This window comes from Panthera pardus, unplaced genomic scaffold (genome assembly GCF_024362965.1).
Source record: "Panthera pardus isolate Hobbes unplaced genomic scaffold, ASM2436296v1 HiC_scaffold_16, whole genome shotgun sequence".
NCBI classification, from domain to species: Eukaryota; Metazoa; Chordata; class Mammalia; order Carnivora; family Felidae; genus Panthera; species Panthera pardus.
This window is the reverse complement of record NW_026526721.1, coordinates 87,293,145-87,318,910: the sequence shown is the minus strand read 5'-3', so window position 1 is coordinate 87,318,910 and position 25,766 is coordinate 87,293,145. Positions and strand designations below refer to the sequence as shown.

Below are 25,766 nucleotides of genomic sequence, written 5' to 3'. Positions count from 1 at the left end.
GATTGATTACAACCTTTCTCAGAAGATGAGAAAGGGGTAGGGGGTGGGGGCTTTTTTAGAAGCACATGAAAAGAAAGATGAAAAAATACTGTCTACTAATGAAAGAAATAAGACTGATACAGGGTAAAATTGTGTAGTGAAAAACCTACCGTATTTTTTTTTTCAGATAGATCCATAGCCAAACACAAATATATTTTCTCTAAATATTTTTCTATTTAACGTTTTTCTAGTAGCCCAAATAATATATGACATGTCCTCTGTGTTAATTTCACAAAAGGTAACCATTGCCAACATGTTGAGTATGGTTTTTTTTTTTTTTGCATTTACATGTATTTTGTGTCATAGTTTTATTTGTTTATTTTTTTGCAGTCAAATATGCCAATCTTTTCCCTTATGGTTTCCAGCTTTGATGTCAAAATTAAAATATTTTTCCTTTATACCTTTTCTAGGACAACATAGTTTTTTTTTATGTTTAGAGTATTAATCAATCTGGAATTTGTTTCGGATGATGTCAGAGGAATATTCTTTTTCTCCAAACAGGTCTAATAGTCTCCTCTCCCTTTCCTGATTTACAACACCACATTTATCATATAAGCATAGTAGATGGTATGGAGGACATAATTTGCACCCTCTTCTACTCCATGGGTCTATTTTTCTGTTCCTCTACTATTATCATCTGGGTGTTAACTTCTTCCATTTTTGTACCACATTTTTCTACTAGCGAAAATCTTCATTTAACCATTTTTAATAAATAACCTCTAACAAATTTTCTAATAGAGATGGATTATCCCAGGCTAAGCTAAGGCCTGGGAAGTGCTGGGAAATACAGAATGGAAGACAGAATCCTGGAATCCAAGGATCTTTCTTTCTCAATAAACAGAATTCTGTGGGTTGACTAGATTCTCCAATGATCCTTTCTGTCTGAGGGTCCAGGTGACTCTGCCACTAGGACATGGCAAGGAACAGAACTCCGGCAGAAGCCAAGGAATGTAGTCTTCACCAGATTCAGTCCCTGCCTTTCAGGAGCTGATAGCCTAGCGGAAAAAAAAAAAAAAAAAAAAAAAGTTCACACAGATAGAAGAGGGTCTAGTTCTAACAAGGAGCTGAAGGAGAGGTTAAAATCCCTGCCACCATCACCTGAGGTAAAAGCAAAAGTTTCCTATCAGTGAATAATTCATTTCACTAATGGAAGAGAGAAAGGACTTCCAGGAAGCTGCTCAGGGAGGTGACAGACGGTAACTAAACCGACCCCAGGAGTGTGTTAGCCGACCCCAGATGAAAGCTTCTTTGTTCACTGCTCACCACACATTCCTCTACGGAAGCAACTTGGTCTTTGTAGAAAAGAGACTTCTGTTAAAATAATGCCATTTATTAAATGTTTATTAGGTACCAGATACATACACATATATATGTGTATATACATATAATTTTTCATTTTTTAATTTACATGTCATATAGTTTACACATGATTTATATGTGCGTATCTTCGTTTATTCCTGACGAGCAGCCTAGAAGGCAGCTATTATGATTTTCATTTCATGTTTGAAGACGCGGAGGCTGAGCTGCCCCCCAACATCATCGCACTACTTCTAGGCCCCTAAGCAATTACCGCACTACTCTCAGCCTCAGGCTCCTCATGGAGAAAACATGAGGGTCTATGCAAAGGACTCCGGTGAGTAATTTATGAGATAATGGCGATAAAACATGCAGCGTAGGGTCTGGCACCTAGAAAGTGCTCAACAACTAATAACTGTTCAGGTCACACAACTAAGTGGCCAAACAGACCTATGCAAATAAAGTGATTCCCCTCAGGCTCTAAACACTAACTACGCATTAGGTTGTTTTGTTCTGTTCTCTAACCATTTTCTATAGCCTTAAAAAAAAAAAAAAAAAAGTCCCTTTATAAAAATAAAGGCAAGTTTATCTAAAAAGAAAATGATCCAGGTTGGTTAAGTGTCCGACTTCGGCTCAGGTCATGATCTTGCTCTTCGTGGTTCGAAAACCTTGCTTTTCGCAGGTTCGGGCCCCACCTCAGGCTCTGTGCTTACAGCTCAGAGCCTGGAGCCTACTTAGGATTCTGTGTCTCCTTCTCTCTCTGTCCTTCCCCCACTCGTGCTCTGTTTCTCTCTTTCTCTTAAATAAACATTAATTTTTTTAAAAAAAAATTAAAATTAAAATTAAAAAAATGAGAAGAAAATGATTTAAAATATAAGTTTTTTATAAACACATGTAATAGGTTTTTACTCCAATACTGCAACTGCTCAGCTTTCACCATTCAAGCCCTCCAGTCAGGTCAACAGCAGGTTTCCAGACCCCAGATTTCTGATAGAAGCACTAAAAACCATTCAGTTTTGCCAGCACACTTGGTTCTGCCTGAGCGCACATTCAAACATTGAAGCCTGTGTCAGTCTAACTGGATGCCCCCTCCACAGCCCCCCAGAAATCCCCCGCCCACAGACCCCACATCACACCCTGGGAACTTAGCCCATGGCCTTCATTCAGTGATCCCCATCAGGACCATTCACATCTGAAAAAGGACTGTGTGAGGCCTCCTAGAAAGGCAGGGACCCCTTCAATTCAGTTTTACAACCTGGGCCTGGAGTGGCCATTCCATAAATTATCCTGGTTAATTGGAGCGGCAGGGTGAGGTAAAAGCCTGGTCTCAGGCCATTCCCTAAAGCAAGACGCCCAAAGAAATTCCTAACACATTAAGTTGTTCATTAGGAGCTACAATCTTTTGAATGATCTTTTTATCTAAATCTACAAAGAGGTGCAATCAAGTCAGATCTGCTTCCATGTCAATAATATACTAAAAGCAACTGGCAGACTGGCACCCCGCAAGTGTGACAATGAGAGAGGAGGGTTGGCTTGAGATTAAAATGCCATCCTCTTAGATTCAAACCTTGGGAGTGTTTAACCAAAAGTACACATCACCTTTCTCATTGTTCCCTCTCTTTCCTACTTCCCTCTCTTGTTTGGTGCTAGAAGGTCATAGAGACAAAGGGGCAGTTGAGAGGAAAGGGGGTGAAGGGATATTTTCAAGAAGATTGGGTGGGACAATTTACCTGTCCATTTGCTCCATTTGTTTTTTTCTCCTCTTCATAAACACTATTACATTTAAAAACTAAGCATCAGTTTGGTTGACGTTGAATTTGGGAAAGGAAGGAGCTTTCAAATTTTTGCATTTTTCAAAAATGGAAACTTTTTGTTTTGTACTTATGATTTTGTTTTCTGTCATACCATACCATATAATATAATTGCATTGAATTACGGCGGGGGGAGCAGAATTAAGGAAGAAAGTCACCCATTGTCCCACTATTCAGAACTAATAATAGCTGACCATTTACTGAGAATTTTCTATGTGCCAGACACTTCACCAAGAGCTTTATATGTTACCTTGTTTAAGCCTCACAACACTACAGAATAGGCACTACTATTATCTCCTATCTATAGTTGAAATTAAGGCACAGAGTAATTGAGTTGCTTGCCAGAGTCACACAGCTTACAATTGGTTAAAACAGTTTGCAGAGTCTGATTCCAATGCTTCAACCACCCTACTTTCATCTAATACTTTAATCACTTTTTAAAATAAAATTATTCCTTGAACAACTCAGGAGTTAGGGGTACCAACCCCCTTGGCCCCATGCAGTTGAAAATCCACATATAAATTTGGATTCCCTAAAAATTTAACTACTAATAGCCTACTGTTGATCAGAAGCCTCACCACTAACATAAGCAATTAACACATACTTTGCATGTCATATGTATATATACAGTATTCTTACAATAAAGCTAAAGAAAATGTTAAGAAAATCATAAGAGAAAATACATTTACAGTGATGTACTGTTTTTATTTTAAAAAAATAAAATAAAAGCTATGTAGAACTGGACCTGTGCAGTTCAAACCCATGTTGTTCAAAGGTCAACTGTAGAGTTAACATCATACTACACTTATAGTTTTGGAACAGAACTAGTGCACTCTTTTTCCCCTGAACAGGCAAATTTCCTAGTCTCTAATTGAAGGGGAAAAAAGGCAAGTCTACTAACTTTATTTCAATGTGTTGGGTGATGTTGCATGAGCACTGAAAAACAGCCTAAGATTAGTGACTGACAGCAAATTGCTATGGGATTTTGTAGAGGTAACTTACAAAAACATGGTACATTCTAGGATGGAGAAGAAGCTAATGTCTCACAAATCCCCTCTGAGGGGTCTTTATTTAAAGTAATTCCCATCCTCTTACAGTTAGTCCCACACACCTGAGAACTGCTAGAGGAAAAATCTCAAACTTCCCACATACCATCAATATGCAATGCTAAAATCAATAAAAATTCATTTGAGGGGTCAACATAAGTAAGGATCTGCCTAAAGGAAGAGCTGACTGTGATGTTTCACAACCCTTGTCTTCAAATTGCAAGGATCACCAGGTTTTTACTGTTTTTCCCTTTTCCAGAGTTCATTCTTGTTGTAGAACCATAAACTCTACCCAGGGAGCTTCAGGGTATGCATAAATGAGGAGCTTATGGCTTCTCAACCACAGACCTTCTTGGGGAGGGAGCACTCCTATCTTCCTTGTTTTAGACCAGTTCCCTAAAGAAACCCAGGGAAGAAAGCAGCACTTAGCACTTCTTAGGAGCACAAAGAGACTGGGTGAGTTAAAATCTGGCTCCACCCCTTCCTGCTATGGGCAAATCCCTAACCTTGGTCCCTCACTGCTCTCAAAAAAAGAAGGCATGGACTCAAATAGTGCTTTTCTGTTGAGGCCCCAGGGCTCTGATGTAGGATATCCAGTCTGACAGCCAGCAGCTTGGGAAGATCAGGCTAGCCTTTCCCTGCACCCTGGCTTCATTCAGAATGGCTCTGCCTTTATCTTTTTATATCTGGGGGTTCTATATAAAACTTTGTTTGAAAAAAAAAGTCTGTAGCTACAATTTTTTTTTGGTGGGGGGCGGGGGGGGGGGGGTCACCAAATTAGATGATTCCTAAAGTCTGTTTCAGTTCCATGCAATTTTTCTGTAATAACCCAGTTCAAGTTTGTGTATTTCATGTGAACCCAAAAGACTACATCTTTCTCATGTCTTTAGTATACATTGTTTTCCACAGGCCTTTTTTTGGGGGGGGGGGCGCATGGGGCTTATTGCTTTTACTGAAAATATTCATGGAGGGTCTGAATTATCTCAATCACACCAGCACCTATAGATCATGTTCAAGTTATACATTGGCGATCTTCCACTCAGTCCTCATACAAGCATTTCCAAAGTCATAGTTTGACCACATTATTTCAGACTCTGGAAAACCAAGAGTCCTAGGTGGCACACAAAGTTAATACTGCCCAGCCTCTGCCTCCCCCAAAGAAGGAATCGCATCTAGTTCCCGAAGACACAGGTTCATTGAGGACATGGACATTATTCAGTGTTTATCTTAGACTCTTTTAAGGAATGACACATATTTGAAATACATCAAAATTGGGAGAGCTTGATACTGAAATTGCTGGAAAGGGACAGCTAGATTTGCAATTATCATGTTATGTTGGCATCAGCCACAAAGAGCCCCGTGATGGTCTATGTGCATTTTCCATAACAATAGATGTTAGTAGAGATTTTTTTTAAAGTAGTATCGATCAGTCTAGAATCTGGGTAATATCATAATCCTAGATGGTGTATATGTCTGTGCCTACATATTTTGTTTAAGTCACTTTCAAACTGTAGTACATAGACCAGCTCTACCAGCATCATGGCAGGGAGGTATTTTTGAAAAGCAAAGATCTCTATTGAATCAGAATCTTACAAGAAGGGCCTATATTGTTAGCATGTTCTCCAGGCCTGCTAGTGCATACAAAGTTCCTTTTATTTTGTGTGTGTGACTCCTTTGCTATAATATGGCCTCAGAAAACCTCATTCCTGTGTTCCAAATCATTGTCCACCGCAGTTATGAGGTTTGGCAAGTCTCCTTGCCACTCAATTTCTGTTTTCCTTTTAAATGACATATGGACAACAGGGTCTCTTGGGTGGGGGTGAGAGTGTTGTAGATGATCTCTAAGGTCTCTGCCAACTCAAACGTGCTATTCCTGATGCTATTTGGCTTAACTTAAGCTTAAAGGCCAGAGCAGTTTATTACCTTAGGTACTTTTCAGTTAGAGCTAATATCCATTAAATGGCACATATTCAACCTGGAAAAACAGAAACTTTTAAAATATTTATGTACATATTTATGATGTGTGAGATGGCAAATGATACATTTGGGAACAAGTACCAGAAATGAAAAAAGTGTCTGATAAAATAAGCAAACCAATAAAAAGTCATATATCACCTGACTCAGTTCCTCCTCAGGGGCAATTGAATGAGATTTGTCTCGAAATCCATAATTAAATATACTATAGAGTCTAGCCAGAGAACACAGTTTCAAAAAAACATGACTTGGTCCTTTATGAGTCTGCTTTTTTGTTGAATTAAGTGAAGGTCCCTAAACTGATTTCCAAGTAGTTTTTTGAGTCACTGATCTGAATTTTTTGCATTAATATCTACTCTGAAAACCAATTGATGATAAACTTCTATTGATTTTTAGACAAGGCTTATTATTATTTTTTTTAACCCATGGTTATTTAATGTCTATAGTGTGTCAAGTTCTACTTCCTGAAACACTCTTGATCATCTTGTACATACCATAGATTGGACCTTTAATATCCCTTGTCTGGGGACACGTGGGTGACTCGGTGGGTTAAGCATCCTACTTCAGCTCTGGTCAAGATCTCATGGTACATGAGTTCGAGCCCTGTGTCAGGCTCTGTGCTGACAGCTCAGAGCCTATATCTTGCTTCATTCAGATCTGTGTCTCCCTCTCTCTCTGCCCCTCCCCTGGTGCGCTCTCTCTCAAAAATAAATATTTTTTAAAAAATTTTACTAAAAAAAAAAATTCTTTATCTGGGCCATTGCCATATACTCCCCACAGGTGCCCACTTTCAGTACATCTTTCACTCTAAATTCCTACAATACAACTCTTATTATATCACTCTTCTGCCTAAAACTCTTTATGGGCTACCCATTACCTATTGGGAAAAAGTCTAACCTCTTGGACATTGCATACCAAACCACTGATTACCTGGCTAAGCCTATATCTTCATATAGGCTCACCCCCAGGGGCACTGAAATTCCAATCATACTAAGTTCTTTGAGGACCAAGACTTTGAAGTTGCTGTTCTCTCCTGGGATGCCCTTCCCCCTCCTTCCTTATGTACCCAACATGTGTGAAATGTTTGATCAATAGCAGAGAGGCCACTGAGGCAAGAGCAAAGTGAACAAGGAAAAACATATTAGGAGATAAGGTGGGAGGCAGAAAATAGGGCACATCATGTAGGACCCTACATTCAAATTAGATGGAATGTAGTGGAAAGATCATAGCAAAGGAGTAGTGTGATGTATTTTGTACTTAACATAGAGTTCACTTTGGCTGCTATGGTGAGAATGGTCTGTGGAAGCAGGAAAGCATGAGAAGAACAGAAGCAGGGAGATTAATTAGGAAGAAATTATCTGAGCAAGAAATTAGTTTGGAAACAATGGAGACAGTGGAAAGTAGCCAGAGTCTGAATATATTTGGAAGCCAGAGCCAATAGGACTTGCTGATGAATTCATGTAGAGTGTGACAAAAGATAAAATCAAGGAAGACCTCCAAGCATGAAATCAGAGAAACTGGAAAAATGGAGCAGCCATTTATTGAGATATAGCAAAAGGAGTACATTTGCAGGGGATGGTAGCAGTCTTAAAGATGTTGATTGTGAGATGTCTATTAGACATACAAGTGGGGATGTATTGTAGGAGGTGGGATATAGGAGTCTAGACTTCAAGGAAGAGGGTGCATCTAGAGAAATTAATATGTAAGTTGTCAATTGTAGGCATTATTTATAAGTGAGTATAGATATAAAAGAGGAATGTTGGTGTGCCTGCGTGGCTCTGTTGGTTGAGCATCTGACTTCGGCTAAGGTCATGATCTCACATTTCGCGAGTTCAAGCCCCACACTGGGCTCTGTTCTCACACCTCAGAGCCTGGAGCCTGCTTCAGATCTGTCTCCCTCTATCTGTGCCACCCCCCCCCACCCCCCACCTCGTTCACGCTCTCTCTCTCAGAAATAAAAAAACATTAAAAAAAATAAAAGAGGAATGTTAACACATAAAAACACTTCAAAAGGTGAGATGCAGGGCACCTGGGTGGCTCAGTTAAGTGTCCAATTTTTTATTTTGGCTTAGGTCATGATCTCATAGTCGTGAGATCAAGCTCCGAGTTAGGCTTTGCCCTGAACATGGAGCCTACTTAAGATTCTCTCTCCTTCCCCCTCTGCCTCTCTAATAATTTTTTTTAATTGTTAAAGTGAGATGAATGGATAATTAATTATACTGAGATACCAACTTGCAGAGTAAAGTAAATAATACAAAAGTCTCATATTAGTATCATTCAAGAGATTTCATTTATTTTTTTCTCTTATGGAAAACTTGTTGGAGATTCTCATTTCCAAGACATAGAAATAGTGGAATTATTTATTAGACTATTCATTATAGGTATGGTGAACACAATTATCTGTTTGAATATGGAATTACTGAGTCTTCTAATTCTATACCTTAGTGGTCATATGTTTGCAAAAAAGAAACAAAGATCAATGCATCTATAAGATGAGGTGTTGAGTTTTAGATGGGTATCACACCCAAAAGACATGTTTGGGCACATTAAAAACTTCTCATATCCTTACATGATGGTTTACAGTTCATAATCTGTATCAGTTTTCACAGTTTACAGTTATAAGCGTTATCATACATTATCTCTGTTTGAATCTGAACCTCATAAATCCATATAACTAGGCAGGTGGGAATTATTATCCTCTTTTTAAATTTGAAGAAACTAGGGCCAAAGAGGTAAAGTAATTTACTTGAGTTGAAAAATGGGTCAACCTGGTAATCCAACAAGTACCCACACCACTCTGTAGGTTACCTCCCTGAGGAGCCTGAGGTCTGCCCCAGATTTAACTGCAGGCCAATAAAACTTTCACAGGATGATAAGCAGGGGTCTTTTCCATCTCATTGTGAAGACTAAACATAAATGGTCCTTACTGGATACCATCCAGCAGGTCAGCAACACTATGTATGTCTCAGATCTGGGTTAAATAATCTCCAGAACCACCCTCAGGCATGGAAACTTGGGCCTTCCAAAACAGCACCATGGGAGAGAAAAATGTGCCTGAAAATGTGTCTGGACCCGCCTTCCACTAAACTACCTCACCCTCTGGTCAAACCTTGCCACTTTTTTGCCTGGATTTGTACCCTTAGATGTTGAGGCATACATTTGCTTCCCACTCAGATTTGACATTGCTCCATTATTAGCCTCCCATCTTGGACACCTTCCCTTTATGAACTAAGTTTCTGAGTCCTACCCACACACTCGCCTGCATCCAGTTGCAGATTATCCATTTTAATAACCTCTCCTCAACAACAGTGCAGAATAAGAACAAAGCGCATTGATTTTACACTTGCTACACACTTGGCCTTTCCCCATGTTAACTAAACTATACAATAATTCTAACCAGAAAGACACTTTCTATTTTACAAATGAGGAAACAAACTCAGAATTACATGACCAAACTCCAATGGTCACACAGCTGAAAATAACTGGAAGAACTGAGATAGGATCTCAAGTCTGTATTACTCCAAAGTCCAAGCTCTTTTCTTAATTCTGCACCACCACCTCCCCTCATCATGATGCTGTCCCACTCTCCAGGAGAAAACATCAACGCAAATTAAATTATGGTCTGTTTTTTCCTTCTTGATGAGGTTAATTGCTTCTCATTTCTCCCTTACAAGAGCCCTGAAAATATTACATGCTCTTCTCCCATCCTCTTCCTCTTGCCCCCCTGCCACCACCACCCTGGAGATTGTCAAAACCTTGTTAGAACTACTGAAGTCCAGGAATGAATCAGATACCTTCAACAACAGCCAGATTGAAAAGAACTTCTTTGTGTCTAAAAGACAAAAGATCCAATTTCGTATCAGGCTCCAAATCTGTTTCTCAAACAGCTCCCATAAATCTGCACCAAATTCAAAAGATGTGATTTATAAGAGAACCTCTTCCAGTTAACACATCTACTCCATTGTTTGCTTCAGATCAAGGTTTCTATGTGGCTTATGGCTAGAGAGAAGAGGATCAGTGGAGTTTCCAACCTGAGGCTTAGGCTTCACAGGTGTGCCTGCCAGTATTTTCTACACAGTGCCAGACATCCTGTGGACACTTGGCACTCATAAAGGAACAGGGTCAGTCACACAGTCTCAAGCTACCTGCCCTAAACAGGCACCATGGGGAAGAGTTTAGGTCACAAGCTGACATTCTTATGCCTGTTGCCTATAATGGATTTTTATCACATCATAAAGGAGCTCCTTGGCCAGTTGGAAATCATTGCCTTGCTGAATCAATTATGATTGCAGAGCACTTTGGAATGTTATGTGGATTGTGATGTTAATAGGTACAAAGATATACAAGGTGAAGCTCAATAACCATTTCATTAGTGTCTAGTTTAAAGTTTGTTTCCAATATCATCACTATGACAGAGAAAATGACCCATAGGACACAGTACTGGAAAAAGTAAAGCTCACTTGTAAGTGTTCTGGCATCTAAAAGCCACTTGCCTCTCCTCAGCTTCATTCGTCATGAACTGTGCACAACACTGAGTTTGCACAGCCAGGCCCACAGAATAATCAAAGGAAAAATTTCGATTGGGATAAAATTGGAATGCAAAGCATGAAAGTGGGGACAAAGTCACATTGTCATTTCCATTACTAACATAGTGATACAACAAACACAGCATTCACCATGAATTGCATAAGACTCCTGAAGCAGAAATCTTGGAGGTACTCGAGTACCACCATGTCAGTAATTTCGCATAAATAATTTTGACTGATGTGCCATCCACGCTTCATTTTCCAGACTGCCATGGGGAGTGTTTTTCATGGTTATGGGCAAGGTATTTTGACACTGACTTTCATCTTTCCCCCTCTGACCAAGCTTTACTAGTAAAAAACTGACCCTTTTAATAATCTCCTTGACCACAATTCCCTGTTTTGTGTTGGCTCTGCAATATTTCCAATTTTAAATTCTGGGGACAGAAGAAAAGACATGGAAAGTAAATCATGAAGCCTTAACAAGAAATCAGATTTTTAAACTTTTGGAAGGTGGATAGTTTGATGACAAGGAATCTAGAAAAATACAGAATAACAGATGAGGTGTAAGTTTCTTGTTGGAGTCTAACACCAGCCCCAAAAATCTCTACGGAGTACACAATCTTGAACTCAGATTACCTGACCTTTTAGCTCCACTGTCTCCATCTGAACCCCGGAAATTGCTCCAGGCAGAAGAGGGTCTGGTGGGATGAGCTTTGGATTCATAGAGGACTCTGGGTTTGAGCCAAGAGATAACTACACAGCAACACTTTTCTGAGATGCAAAATATAGATAATAATAAGTCTGTAAAGCACTACAGAATTTGAGCTTGTATATAAAGGTAAAGTGAACAGGCTTTTTAGAAATCTGTTAGATGTTCTACTTATTCATTTGTTCATTCATTCATTCATTCTGGTAAGGAAACTTATCCAAGGGATACACATCAACAAAAAGCCAAACATTTAGCAAGGGAGAGATCAAAAGAAAAAGCTTTAGTTGCAGTAGAGTTCATTCATTGATCAGTTGAGAGACAGAGGAAAGGGTAGGGGAAGGAAGAAACCAACATGAAATTAGTGATACTTGAGCTGTGTTTTACAAGGTGGAACACCAATCTGCCAGGGATAGAATGGAAAAGGCCAGAGTCACAGGGAGCAGCCCGAGAAGGAAGAAGGGATTAGAGTGTGCATGTGCCCAGGGAACCTCATGTGATCCAAGATGTGCAGGGCTATGTTGAAGTTAAACATAATTGGGGAAAGATAAGATTCTCAGAATCTTGTCAGGCAATGTTAAGGAGTGTATCCACTTTCTTCTAAGTCAGTTGTTCTAAATTCTGGTTGCACATCACACTTGAGGAGCTTCTAAAATATACTCAGATCCATCCTAAGAGATTCAATTTATTTGGTTTGGGGAAGGTCCTGAAGTGGCATTTTTCAATGATATCCAGGTACAGCTGGGGCTGAGCACAACACTAGAGGGATGAAGTTATGCCAAGAATGTTTAAGCAGAGAAATGTCAAGGTCACTTCTGTGTTTTAGAAAGATAAGTCTAGCAGATGTGTGGAGAATTGGAGAGAGGTGGAAACTAGGTAAAAACTAACAGTCTGTTGGAGCAGTAGTGTTCAAACTGTGGTTCACCAAAATTCTAGGGTTTATGGAGTTTTTGCAAAGGTTATAAAACATTTGCTTTCAATTTTTTAAAAAAACATTTCTTTAATTACTGTTAAAAGAATAATTGACAAAAACTCCAACGTGACATAAATCCAATTTAAACACAACAATGGGTGAAATTATGTTTCAAATTTAATTCTGTATCCTCCTGAGATCTTTAATTAGTGAATAGCCTGGAGTTATAAGGCAAGTTGTTTTAAAAGGTGGGTAGGGAGAGTCACCAGGTGATAGTATTTTTTTTTAAATATCATACAATCAAAACAGAACATACATTGAATGTTAAGAATGAATGGCCACCCAGACCCCAGAGTTCAAATATCTGTGTTTCTCAAACTCATTCTTGTACATTGACTTTTTTTTCTTATGCATTTACTTTTTGAAAAATTGTGGCAAAATACACATACAATGAAAATTACCATCTTAACCTTTTTTAAATGTACAGTCCAGTAGTGTTAAGTATATTCTCATTGTTTGCAACCAATCTCAGAACTTTTTCATTTTTCAATTGAAACTCTATTCCCGTTAAACAGTAACTTCCTATTACCTGTTACCCCCAGCTCCTAGTTGCCCCCATTCTTTCTGTTTCCATGAATTTGACTACTATAGATACTTCATGTAAGTAGTATCATACAGTATTTTTCTTCTTGTGACTAGCTTATTTCACTTAACATAATGTCCTATCCATATTGTAGCATGTGTTAGAATTTCCTTCCTTTTTGAGGATGAATAATAATCCATTCTAGGTCATTCCACGTGTTGTTTATCCATTCATCTATTGACGAACATTTGTCTGGCTTCCACCTCTTGGCTACTATGAATAGGGCTGCAGTCAACCAGGGTGCACAAATCTCTCTTCAGGACCCTGCTCTCAATTCTTTGGGATATATGCTCTGAAGTAGGATTGCTGGATCATATGGTATTTCTATTTTTAATTTTTTGAGGAATACATTGACTTTTAGTAAGTGAAATCTCCACACCCTTATAAAAAGCAACTTTGTCTATTTTATAAAATAGAGTTCTGCATAAGAATTTATTTAGAGAAGTTAATTGGGGAGGAATCTGTTGCTAGAGAGAGAGAGAGACAGAGAGAGCAGACCACAGGGCAGAAATGCCAGGAATAGAGAGGCAGTAGCAGGAAAAGAAAAGAAAGGTGAAGTAGGTGATTGTGTCAAGGTCTCTGGGTCTCCCTACCCCCTGCTATTCTTTAGTGATTGTGGCCCTGTTGGAGTTGGTGGGGGAAGGTTGGAGTTGGTGCGAGAAGGTTCTGGATTGTGTTAAAGTAACACAAAACTCCTTGGATAGCATAAACTTCAGGTCAATGAATGTCCCTGTCCACAGCTGACTCAGAAGGAAAGCTGCTATAAGGATTATAGAAAAGTGGAAAACTGCATTATTTTCCTAGCCTTTTCTCAGTAGGCCCTCATTTTAAGTCACAGAGTAAAGAAAATATACAGAAAGTGTCCTCATTCTATTTTGCCTGGGGGCCTTGTCTCCTCCTCCGTTATTCTAAAATTGATAGCACCACCAGTAAATTCTGCACTGTGCTTTGAAAAGCAAGTTGCCTAAATTTTACACATCAGTAGAGAAGCTTCCTATCAGAAGAAGTGGAGAAGTAATAGTGGCACTCTCAAGCAATTAGCTGGGGCCAGATAAGAACAAAGGCAACAAAGGGAAAGCTATTATGCAAATATCTGGTCAGTAATTGCCTGCCCACCTTGAGTAGTCTTGGCAAAGAATGGAGAAGAGAGTGGCTGACTTGAAGGGTTTCTGCCAGACTGAATTATTAGATGTCTCTATAATTAATAACAGGGTTCTGCATACTTTTTCCTCAAGAGGCTTACTGACTGTTTTGATGTGGTTGGAGGGAGGAGGATGTAAGAAGGATGGATTGAGGATAACACCCTGTTCACCAGCTCAGATGCCTTGGCTGATATGGCAGAGGCCTGGAACACAGGGTAAAGTGCAGGTTTGGGGAGTCTGAAGAGATGGGCAATCTGGAGTAGGTACAACCTGTAACTATAGTGCAGAATCAAGCCACAGAGATCCAGGGTTCAAAACCAGAATCATTTGTCCAAAAATCTTTTTTGTGGATCACCGACTATGCACTTGGAATGATCCTGGTTGCTAAGAGAGCTTTAGCGAATAGAACAAACCTGGTGCAAATCCTCAGGGAGTTTCTAGAGGATGTGCCAGGCAAGTGACCAGCAATTATGGTAAAAAGGACAATGAAAAATAGATGTTGCCACAGAGTGCCATGGGACATTTAGGCCAAGCCCCTGATAGAATTCTGGTGGAAGTCGTATCTAAGTAGAGCCTGAGAGGTAAGGAGGACTCGGCCAAGTAAAGAGGAGGAGTGGGTTTCAGGAAGAGGAAGCACCATATACAAAGGCCCTGTGACAGGAGAGAGGCCGACATAGTGGGTAAGTAGCTCAAGTAGGATAATCATGAAGTGAATCAGGCCATGAGGTTGGTGAAGTTCCCACACTTCAGTGAGCACCATAGCCACCTGGAGGACTTATTAAAGCACAGACAGCTGGACCCACCCCCAGAGTTTCTGATGTTTTAGCTCTGGAGAATCTGCAGCTCAAACAAGCTCCCCAGTGATGCTTGTCTGGTCTGGGGGAACCGCATTCTGAGAACTAGTAATATATAAAATACAGTGGAATTGGCAATTGGCACATTGCCCTAGAAAGTGGCTCTTATGGTAAGAAATGATTGCAGCCTGGACCAGTGGTAGGCGTGGTGATAGGCAGGTATGGAAACTGTAGAATTGACAGTTCTGTGACTAACTGATTATCAAGGGCAACGAGCTGTTGAGAACATGGAGCGGGAGGATCATGTACTTCCTGAGCCAGGGGAAAAAGAGGAGCAGATCTGGGGCAGAAAAAGGCATTTGGGTCTTGAGGGTGTTGCTTATGAGTTACATAAGTAGAAGTAATAACAGAATAGATGTTGTAGCAAAGGTTTGTAAAGTTGGTGGTCAAATATAGGTTGTTCAAGAGCTAAAAGGAATAGCAAAATAGGCTAGAGACACAGGCTAAGGTCCTGGGAAGGTATAGCATAAGCACAGAGACAGAGATTGAAGCTGTAAACATGGCCCAGAGAGAGCATGTAGATAAAAAGAGAATCCCAAGAACAAAATGCTGAAAGAAATTAAAATGATAATCTGAGGTATGAGCACAAAGAAAGCCAAAAAAAAAAAAAAAAAGTCCAAAATGGTCAGAAAGAGGCAACCAGAACTGCCCAAGAAATGCACCAAATACAGAGCATTTCCAGGAGGGAGTGATCTACAAATGCAGAGAGGGCAAAGAAGAGAGGGTCACCACATCCACTGGCTTTAGAAACAAGGAAGCGTGGTGACCTCGGAGAGGGCGCTTTAGGTGAATGATGAGAGAAGGAACTGGATGCAGTGCTGGCATGATGGCATATTCTGTGCGGTGGTGATCCTACTGTGGATTGGAAATTCTACTGCAGATTTAAGCACCTTAATTCTATGTACAGAGACCTTTGAAAATGTCATGCCTAGGACAAAACAAATTCAGAGGCTGGCAAATGAAACTGACATCAAACATATATTGGTCTGAAAGGAAAGGAGTGCTTGCAACATAGTTCAAAGCCCGAGAACAAGAGTTCTCACACCGAGGAAACCCAGAGCCATCCCAAGGTGACCATGGCAAGCCTTTTTCTGGAGAAGCCCATCAGGCTAACCCAACAACTACAGCTTGGCACAATTCTCTCCCTCGAGGGCATCTTGTTTCTGGCTCTTTTCCTCTCACCATATCCTTAGCATGCCCTCCTCCCTGCCATCCCTGCCCAATAGTCCCCCCCTTCTGGGACCAGCCAATGGGAGTGCTGTTCCTTGCTAAGCATAAGCACCACCATAGAAAATTAAACCATAGAGTGGACAAGCAGCTAGAGGGGAGTGTGAGAGTAGCATGGAGACGAGACAGGTGAAGTCAGATATGATCGAGAGAAATTATGAAATTCATTCCCAAATACAGAAGACTATGCCACAGACAGGCTAACTGAAATAATATCCAACACAGAAGCAGGCTGAGGAGAGGCCATTAAACCTGAGGAGACACAGCGTAAACCAGAAGCATGCATCTTTTATAGTGTATGGCCAGCACTTTGGAGTGTCTGAAATCCATATTCCCTTCTCTTCATGACCCAAGCTTACCCTATTGTTTTAGTTCAAAAACTAGAGTAGGATTTGTAATGTTTTATGGATATTTTAGCAAACTAAAATGTAAATGCAATGTATCAGTTTGGGCTGAGGAGATATGATTTTCAAACTCAGACCAATCCAGAAAATCTCTTTTTAACCAATACCAGTTAGCATTCATTCCCTTTACTCAATCATTCCTTTGATTTGTTAGTGACTAATGATATTTATTTTGAAGTCACTTGCATTCTATGAAAAAGCCCAAAATCTACCCTGTTGTGTCTAACCGTTTAATCTATCAATTTCCGAGTATGTAAAATTACTCGATTTGATTAGATGCTGTCTAAGGTGCTGCCTTGTCTAAGAATGCTGGAAACAGGACATGGAATACTGAGAACTCTTACAAGAATAGCTTATGACCAGCAGAATCCTAGGGTGATGAAAGCTTAGACATTATCAACCTCAACCTGTTTACTTATCTATAAAAAGAGGCCCTAAAAGATTTAATACCTTGCCCACTGTCAAGTAGCTTTCTGGGACCAGATCCAGAGTCAGATTTAAGACCAATACTGTTTCCACTTTATCATCTTCCTCTACAGCATATGTATCTTCACCTTAAAGCCATGAACAACACGAAGTATTGAACACAGAAACTCAAGGGTGAGTCAGGTGTGAGGAAAGGGACAATATAATGGCAAATGGGATACATCTCCTAGAAGAAAGATCTTTGAATTCTAAAGAATACGAAATGTATGGTCCACTGAGGGGAAGTGGATAAGATAAATGAAATCAAAAGACAGGAAGGATCGCACATTGGGTATGTTACTGCCTGCTTAAACCCAATGTTTTTGTTTTTAAAATGCCTTTGAACTTCTTCAAACCTTTGGTTATAAGAGCCTGCTAGATACTTGTGCTTAAAGTGTCTAAACTTCAGGACTAAAATTAGAGCTGTGCATTTCTCATTCTCAGCAATGGAGGTATTTTATTACAGTTGAGAATTTATATATGGGATCACCAAGGCAGAGAATAAAGTAAATGTCATTATCACTTCAGTTCAGATTAGTCCTTCAGAGTTCATGCAGAAAATGTGTGTGTTCACAGGTTTCAGCTTTGCTAATTGATTTATCAGCAAATGCTGAAGACAAAGAAATCATTCATAATTTCTGAGGGCAAACTAGTGAATATCTAACATGAGAAATTTCCTTCTGTGCTCTGGTATCTTGTTAAAACAGTTCTTTAAAACCATATTTTCTTTAAAAGCTTTAATGAAAGGGCCAATCAATGTGCATGGGACCCATTTTCCTACTTGCTTGCAGGAATGATATTTCTGTGGTAGCTCTATGGTTCTCCTTTAAATAAAATTTTAATATGGATATGGTAGGAGACACAGGGAATATAAAGGGGGTAGGAGAGCTTAAAAATATAGGTCCATATTATGAATCACTTGAAACAAACATGAAAATACATATTGCAGAGAAAAAAATTATAGATAGTCATGGGATATAGAGGCTCAGAGGGAGGTAAGAGCAAAATAGAGAAGATAAGAAAATTAAATTCAAGCTTCTAAAGGAAAACAACAAACAGCATAAATTCTTTGGGAAAAAAAAAAAAAACTGGACTTCCAGGAGATTTTTAACCCAGGAAAGTAAACAATGATGTATAAGGGTTTACAGTTTCACTCGCAGGCTGATAAATGTCATTTGACCCATCAGGACCTTGTGTACAAGTTGAAATGCTCAAATGACCTCTTATTATGTTGTTAAAACAGCTCTAAAATATATGTAGTGTTGGTTTTATAATTCCCATTTCACAAATGGAAAAATCAAAGAAGAGAGTAAGCTTTCAGGATATACCTACAAATTCATACCAAACCACATGTGAAAATGGAAAATGGGACCTAGATATCGTATCTTCCAACTCATTTCTTCTTCCCTAGACCAGTCTAGAATGGATAACCAGCAAAATAATTCCATTTTATTCCCTAGAGAGATTTTGGGACTAGACAGACCCCCATCCATCTCACTGCGGAAATGTGGTATAGGGCAAGGGAGGAAACATGTTTTATTTTTTCTGTTTGCTTAGATACTGGCTTTCTTTAAGGTTATTTTATTGTATGTGTGTTATTTGTTTCTACATTACTTTTAGGATATAACAATCATCCAAATTTCTATGATGCAGAATTAGCTATTACTAGGACATCAGAATTTTTGCTTCTAATTGTGTTAGTTTTAAAAATCATTTTGTTATTCTAAAGAAATGCGATCACTATTTTTTAAAAAGTTAAATGCTTTCAAAAAATACAAGAGTGCAAGTTTTAAAGTAACCAAAGAGAAAACTGATTACCAAGAAGAAATTATCCTTGACATTAAGAAATCATCCTTGATGTTTTTATAAGAAATGTTGGTATACATTTCAATGTATACCAACAGAAAAAATGTTACATAGGTTTTAATAAAATTACAATCACTTTATAGGTAGTATTTTTAAAAGTAAATTTAGTTTTATTTCCTAGAGTTAATATGTAATCAAAAGCAGAAAAAAACTTTTAAACAGTATCAAATTATGTTCCACTAGTTCAAATTCTTACTTTTCCACATTTAAAAAGAAATAACCCAAACTCAAGTTGTATACATTAAATACAAATAACTTTTTGGACTTCTGGGTGGCTCAGTTGGTTAAGTATCCAACACTTGATTTCAGATCAGGTCATGATCTCATGGTTCGTGGGTTCAAGCCTCATGTCGGGCTCTGTGCTGACAGCATGGATCCTGCTTGGCATTCTCTCTCTCCCTCTCTCTCTGCCCCTTCCCCACTCTCCCTCTCAAAATAAATAAACATTTAAAGATAAATACAACTTTTTACATGTCAAACATGCCTCAATAAAGTGGTTTTTAAAAATTAGCAAAAATAATATAATTTTTTTCACTTTGTGGGGCTTTCTTGCTAGCCATCATCATCATCATCATAAATATTGCTGTTATTTCAGGCTCACCATGTTTCAGATACCATGCTAAAGTTCTCTTTACGTGAATTACGTTACTTTATCCTTACAACCTATCTGACCACAGCTGTGCACTGAGCCATCCTCCCAAATTCTTCTCTAACCTTACCTAGTTTCAAAAAAAGGACAGACCAAGTACATAACTACCAAGACAGGCCTAAGGAGCCTCATTGTTGCATTCAGGGGACAAGCATGGAGAGTTTTGACACTTTCTGTCACTCTGTTCATGCCTCTTTCTCACTTATGACTCACAAGGGAGAAACAGGGAGGTTAAGAGAAGATAAGCTTTGTGACTGACAAACAAGAACATATTTTTGTAAAATTAAAGTTACTAAAATAAAAATCAGAAAAAAACATTGGAAAAATCTCAATGTCCTTGCCATTTTCCAATCTTCCTACTTCTTTTTACAGCCTTTCCCTTGCATATTTTGCTCTCTTCTAAATTTCATCACAAAGAGAAGAGAGGTAAAGAGAATTTAAAATGAAATTTAAATTGGGATGTCTCCTAAAGGAAAGGAAGTTCCTTTGACTGTGAGTGTACTAAGTGGCAAGCTCTCAAACGCATATTATCTCCTTTAGTCCTATGGCAAGATGAGAAAAATTTTCCCACTGTTTGCATGAGAAGTTGGGGCAAGGGAAGATAAATGACCTGTCCAGGAGCACACAGCCAATGATGGAGGTGGCATTAAAACCTAGATCTGTTAGATCTTAAAGTCTATGTCCTAGAAGGATTTCTCTACTAAGAGGAGGAAGCAATAGTCATCATTAATTCTCTCAGCTAATACTTACTGTGCAGCTACCTCGTATTAGACACAGTTTAGGTTCTGAGAATGCAGGGTAGAGCATTCCATGGCCTCTGGCTTCAAAGAGTTTGCAGTCTAGTGAGGAAGGGAAGCAAGGTTTGAGGGCCTCATACACTATCCTCCACCCACTACAGAGATTACAGAATACTTGAGGTATGGAACTGCTCCTTTCCCCTAAGGATAAAAGGGGGGAATCATATGGATATTAAAATGTGGAGAATACAAGTGTCTTCAAGCAGCCTGGTCAGTTGACCAGTAGACCAAGTTGACCACCTTCACCAAGTGGCCAAGGGACTAGAAAACTAAAAAGCACTCAAAGTACAGAACATGTAACTTGGTAGAAGATGGCTGCCAAGTGGAATTTCCAAAGATTTCCAGACTCTAAACACCAAGAGGACAGGATTACTCTTGGACTTCCACTCAAGTTGGGAGTAACAAGATGAATTAAGACTACCTCTAAGACATTTTATTCTGAAGTTTTTTTAGAGCATCAAACAACTAGGCCCAAAGGTATTTTTGCTTGCAACAATTAGGCTAGAAAGGCCTGAGGTCTAGAATCTACAATTATATATGGAAATAAGGGCCACAGAAAACAGAAGCAAATTTAATTGCTATCCTTTTCAAACCCAACTTTTACTAAAACTTCCAAGCTCCTTCCTTGACCCAACAAATTGCTAAAAATGCAAATGTGCATTTCCTGGATAATTTTTACTGAGTCTAAGGATGTTTTTCTTGGGGTGTGGGGGAATGGAAGCCTTTTGTTTTTCATACAAAGAACTATGACTTCCTTCAGGGGCAGAGAGAAGACCCTTTATGGGAACACTCCCTTCTTCCATCCATACTACACACTCTTTTCCTCAGATGAGAGCAGATGAATCATGGGAAATTTTTCTAGCAAAATAAAAGGAACAATCAGCATTTATTGAGCATCCACCATGTCCTAGGCACTGTTGAGAGAGCTTTAATGTATGTCTCAGTTAATCTTTACTATGACCCTAGGAAACAGGCATTCTTTATTTTTCAAATTTGTTTATTTTAAGAGAGCAAGTGCTAGCAGGAGAGGGGCAGAGAGAGAGAGAGAGAGAGAGAGAGAGAGAGAGAGAGAATCCCAAGCAGGCTCCACACTGTCAGTGCAGAGCCCAATATGGGGCTTAATCCCACAAACCATGAGATCAGAACCTGAGTGTCAAGAGTCAGACGCCTAAATGACTGAGCCACCCAGGCATCCCAGGCATTCTTCTTATGGATAAAGAAACTGAAGTTCCCAGCAGGGAATGATTACATGTATTATGTAGTATATTCCTACATGGGAATATTATGCAGCCTTTAAAATACCATTTTGAAAGAACTTTTATGGATAGGATAGTATACTGAAAAGTATATAGGAATTAAGTTCTCAACCTGTACAAAAAATATGGCAAAATCTAACAATAGTTAGACTGCGTGATGGCATTAGGGATGACTTTTGTACTTTTCTACATGCAGGTTTTTAAATTTAAAAAAATGAATTTTTATTTCACTGAGTATTTTTAGAGGAAAAATTACCTCCAGGAAATACAACCAAAAAACCACGGCGTCTCAAAGACAAGGACATAACTTCTGGCTGGCACAATGTAAGATGGTTTCATGGGAAAGAGAACATTTGTTACAGTCCTAAAAGATAGATAGGACTTAACACAGGTCAAGACAGGAAACAAAGGGGCAAGAGAGATACATTCCAGGCAGGGAAGAGGAGGGCAAGGTTGCTAAGAGTTTGGGGCATGTGAAAGGTAGTTGTGAAAGAGAAGACCCAAAACAGGTGGATGCCACTGCATGCTTGGTGAAGGAATCTGGGGCAGGCAATGACAAATATGACAGGCAATGGCAAATGTTTGCAGGGGTTTTGGTAGGGCAATGCCATGATCAAATAAATGCTTGAAGACCTTCATCCGCCTCGTATATACACTCACTAAATGGGAGGTGCAAGAGAGTACACACAGGAAAAATACTTACAAAGTCATCAAAATAATTTAGGCCTGAGATACTAGGCCCCAGATTAGCATGATGGCAGGGGGAATGACAAGGGAGGAACAGATGGAGAAGCTCTCCCTCCCACCTCTCTAGGCTAACTTCTACCCCTGGTTCTCTTGCTCCAACTGCTTCACCCTCACTGACCACCTCTCTGTTCCTGGAAGTCACTGACAACCTTCTTGCCCAGGGTCCTTACACAGCAGCTCCCTCCACCCTTCTCCTTCCAACATTTTTGTTCTGAGACTTTGGGTCTCAGCTTGAATATTTCTTCCAGGAGTACTGGCCTACCAGCCCCCTCTGCCAGTCAAGACGAGGCCTTCCTGTTTTACACCTTGCACCACCCTGCTTTTTTTTTCCATTGCACTTATCAGAGTTAATGGCTAAAAGCTAACATTTATTGTGTATTTGTGATGTCAGTTACTGTGTTAATTCCTTTACAAGTATTATCTTCAAAATATCCCCATGAAGAAGGTATTAGTATTCTTCACTATTTTCTGATAAAGGAACTGAAGATCAGAGAAGTAGTTAACTACGGAATTTGGAAGTGACTGCTCTCACCCACTAGATGTACCAGCTCATGTATGGGGGATAGCTTGAAATAGTGATTGTTACCATCAACACAGAATTTAGAGCTGAGAGCCTAAGTTCTTTTCTTGGCTATACCACTTACTATCTGGGAGACCCTAGAACAAGTTGTTTACTCTCTTGACTTCAATTTCCTCATCTGTAAAATGGGATGACATTATTGCCTCTCTCCTAAAATTGTTAAGAGGATTAAATTAGTTAAAGGCTTAAAACAAGACTGGCACATAGTAAGTTTCATATATCTGGAAATTATTATTAGTTGTGTGATAATTTCTTTAAAATGTGCCTCCTCATCTATTCTGTAGAGCAGAATCTGCCCATAAGAATAAGAGGTTGTGCTTATTGCTATATTGCCTCATGCCTAGCATAGCACCCAGACACAGTGAGCGTTTGGTAAATATTTGAATGAATGAACAAATGAAAGGTTGAGATCAGACAGTGTACCACCTAACACCACCCCATGTGCAGAGTATTTTAAAACTTATGCATATTTCACTATTTTGTTTAATTCCAACCACAAACTCAAAGGCAGAGAAGGAACTGTTACTCCCATTTTACCTTTGAGAATGTTAAATCTCAGGAAGCTCTTTGCTCGAGTTCGTATAGCTAATAAAGGGTAGAGCCAAAAGAAGAACCTAGCCCCCTGACTGCATGAGGCCATGGAGTGCCTTAAAGACAACCCAAACGAGAATCATCACGCACAAGGTTAAAGCAACCACCATGGATGACGCTTTCCTGGGTTGACCCAGGTCTGAACCCTGGCCTTGCCATGACTCCTAATAACCTCTCGAACTGCTGCCTCAGCTTTGCTCTGTATCATCCTCTGAGGTACTTGCTGCTCCCTCCTTTTCCAAGCACCCATTATTGACTTCACTGCTCGCCTCAAATCTGAGTACAGCATCACAGACCAAGCCTGCCCCCAAGAGTGCTTTCATTGTCTCATAACAAGGTAGGGAGTTCTTTCTTTCTTGGCTGGATAGGAGAAGAAATAAATTAATGAATTAACTAATGAATTAATGAGTTATAAGCCTGGTTAACTGGGAGAATGGTGGCCATGTTAACACAAACAGTCAACTTAAGAGGAACATAGAATCAGTTCAGCATAGACATGTCAAGTTTGGAATACCAGTAAGGACTCTAAGTGACCAATGGATAGCTAACAACTGGAAGTGGGACTAGCACTCAGGAGAGATGTCAAGATAGAACTGCAGGAATCATCTGTGCCAAAGGAATGGTTGAAGACAAAGAACCCAAATCCTGCACAATATCATTTAGTGCAGACCTTTTCAAACCATGTTCCATGGTGTCCTGGTATTCCTTAGAGGAAATAAGAGACCATCTATCTGCCTGGGCTTGGGGCCTCAGGGCTTGCTTCAAACAGCATAGGATCACATTTATCTGACTCATATTGACTTTCAGAATCAGTATGGGAAGAAGGGAAGGAAGGAAAGAAGGAAATTTGTAGCTAAAAGAAAAGTTTGAAACACTGATTTAGTATGTATTCTCTCTCCCCATTCTACATTCTACTACCAAGGCATCTAATAGCATCTATGTCCTCACACAGATAGATACATAGCAGGGAAATTGTTAACTTGAATTTTAGTTCTGATAGTGAACAAACCCTTGGTACAAGAACTCTAACTGAATAATATTCAGTGACTCATGTGTGATTTAGAAAATATTTTGATGTTCTAACCTGGTTCCAGTCTAATGAATCAGTTATACGTTCAAACCAGTCCACTGGGGTATAATAAAAAAAAATTGTTTCATCCATCTCTCAGTTCAGTTGAAAATAAAGGTAATAATATTTGGATTTAAGATTCAGAACGTGTATATAATTTATTTCAGGTTTTCTTTCATAGTTTCAATCTATACCCACCTCTGTTTTGCAAAAAAAAAAAAAAATGCCCTATAGATGACTACCAATCAATAACAGTGGACTGTATTCAAGACTTCCACTTAAAAAGTGGCATATCAGATGGGGCATCTGCGTGACTCAGTCAGTTAAGCCTCCGACTTCAGCTCAGGTCATGATCTCATGGTTCCTGAGTTCGAGCCCCATGTCAGGCTCTGTGCTGACAGCTCAGAAACTGGAACCTGCTTCGGATTCTGTGCCTCCTTCTCTCTCTGCCCCTCCCCCTCTCGCACTCAGTCTCACTCTCTCTCTTAAAAATAAACATTAAAAAAAATTTTAATGACATGTCAGAGCCATCCATGATGTTGTGGGATAAACCCCAGCTAGTCCTTTCCTTGAGTGTTGGGTAAGACATGGGTCTAATCTCACAAGGGAGAACACCTGCCCAGAAGCTCTCCTGAGACGAGGTCTTACATTGCACAGATGAAAAATTACATCAGACACAGATGCCCACTTTAGAGCTTCAGGTTTCACGTGGGTGAGTACCTACTTGTTATTTCTGTCTAGGCCCAATTCCCAGAGATGTTAGCTCACCCAAGGCCCCTCCTCCACAGGAGACTTAAACCATGCAAGGGCAAATTTAAACTGCTTTCCTTTAATCAAGTCTCAGAGTGGGGGAAAAAAACTTTCCAATGTATCTATTTCTCCTTACCCTTGATTGGTTGACACCAAATCCATGAACAGCTCAGTGTTTTTAAAAATGTTTCTCATTATTGCCTTGGATTTTTGAAAACACATAAATTCATTTTCGCAGCTGTAAAATGTCTGCACTAAAACATCTGACTAAAGAAAATAGCTGAATTCCACTGTGGAAAATGTGTAATGTTGCCTGGGATCAATGTCTCCGTTTTAAACATATTCATTGAGACAATACATCATTTGTTCAGTGTGATCCATTTGACCTCTATGTTAGTAATTTGCATAATACCTT

The 25,766-nt window shown here is 39.4% G+C and overlaps 1 protein-coding gene across 3 annotated transcripts in view; it reads left to right on the top strand.

Moving 5' to 3' along the window:
- KCNMB2 (potassium calcium-activated channel subfamily M regulatory beta subunit 2) overlaps nt 1–25,766 on the top strand; it is a 240,228-nt gene that overhangs the window by 46,279 nt on the left and 168,183 nt on the right. The gene's annotated exons all lie outside the window — the stretch shown is intronic.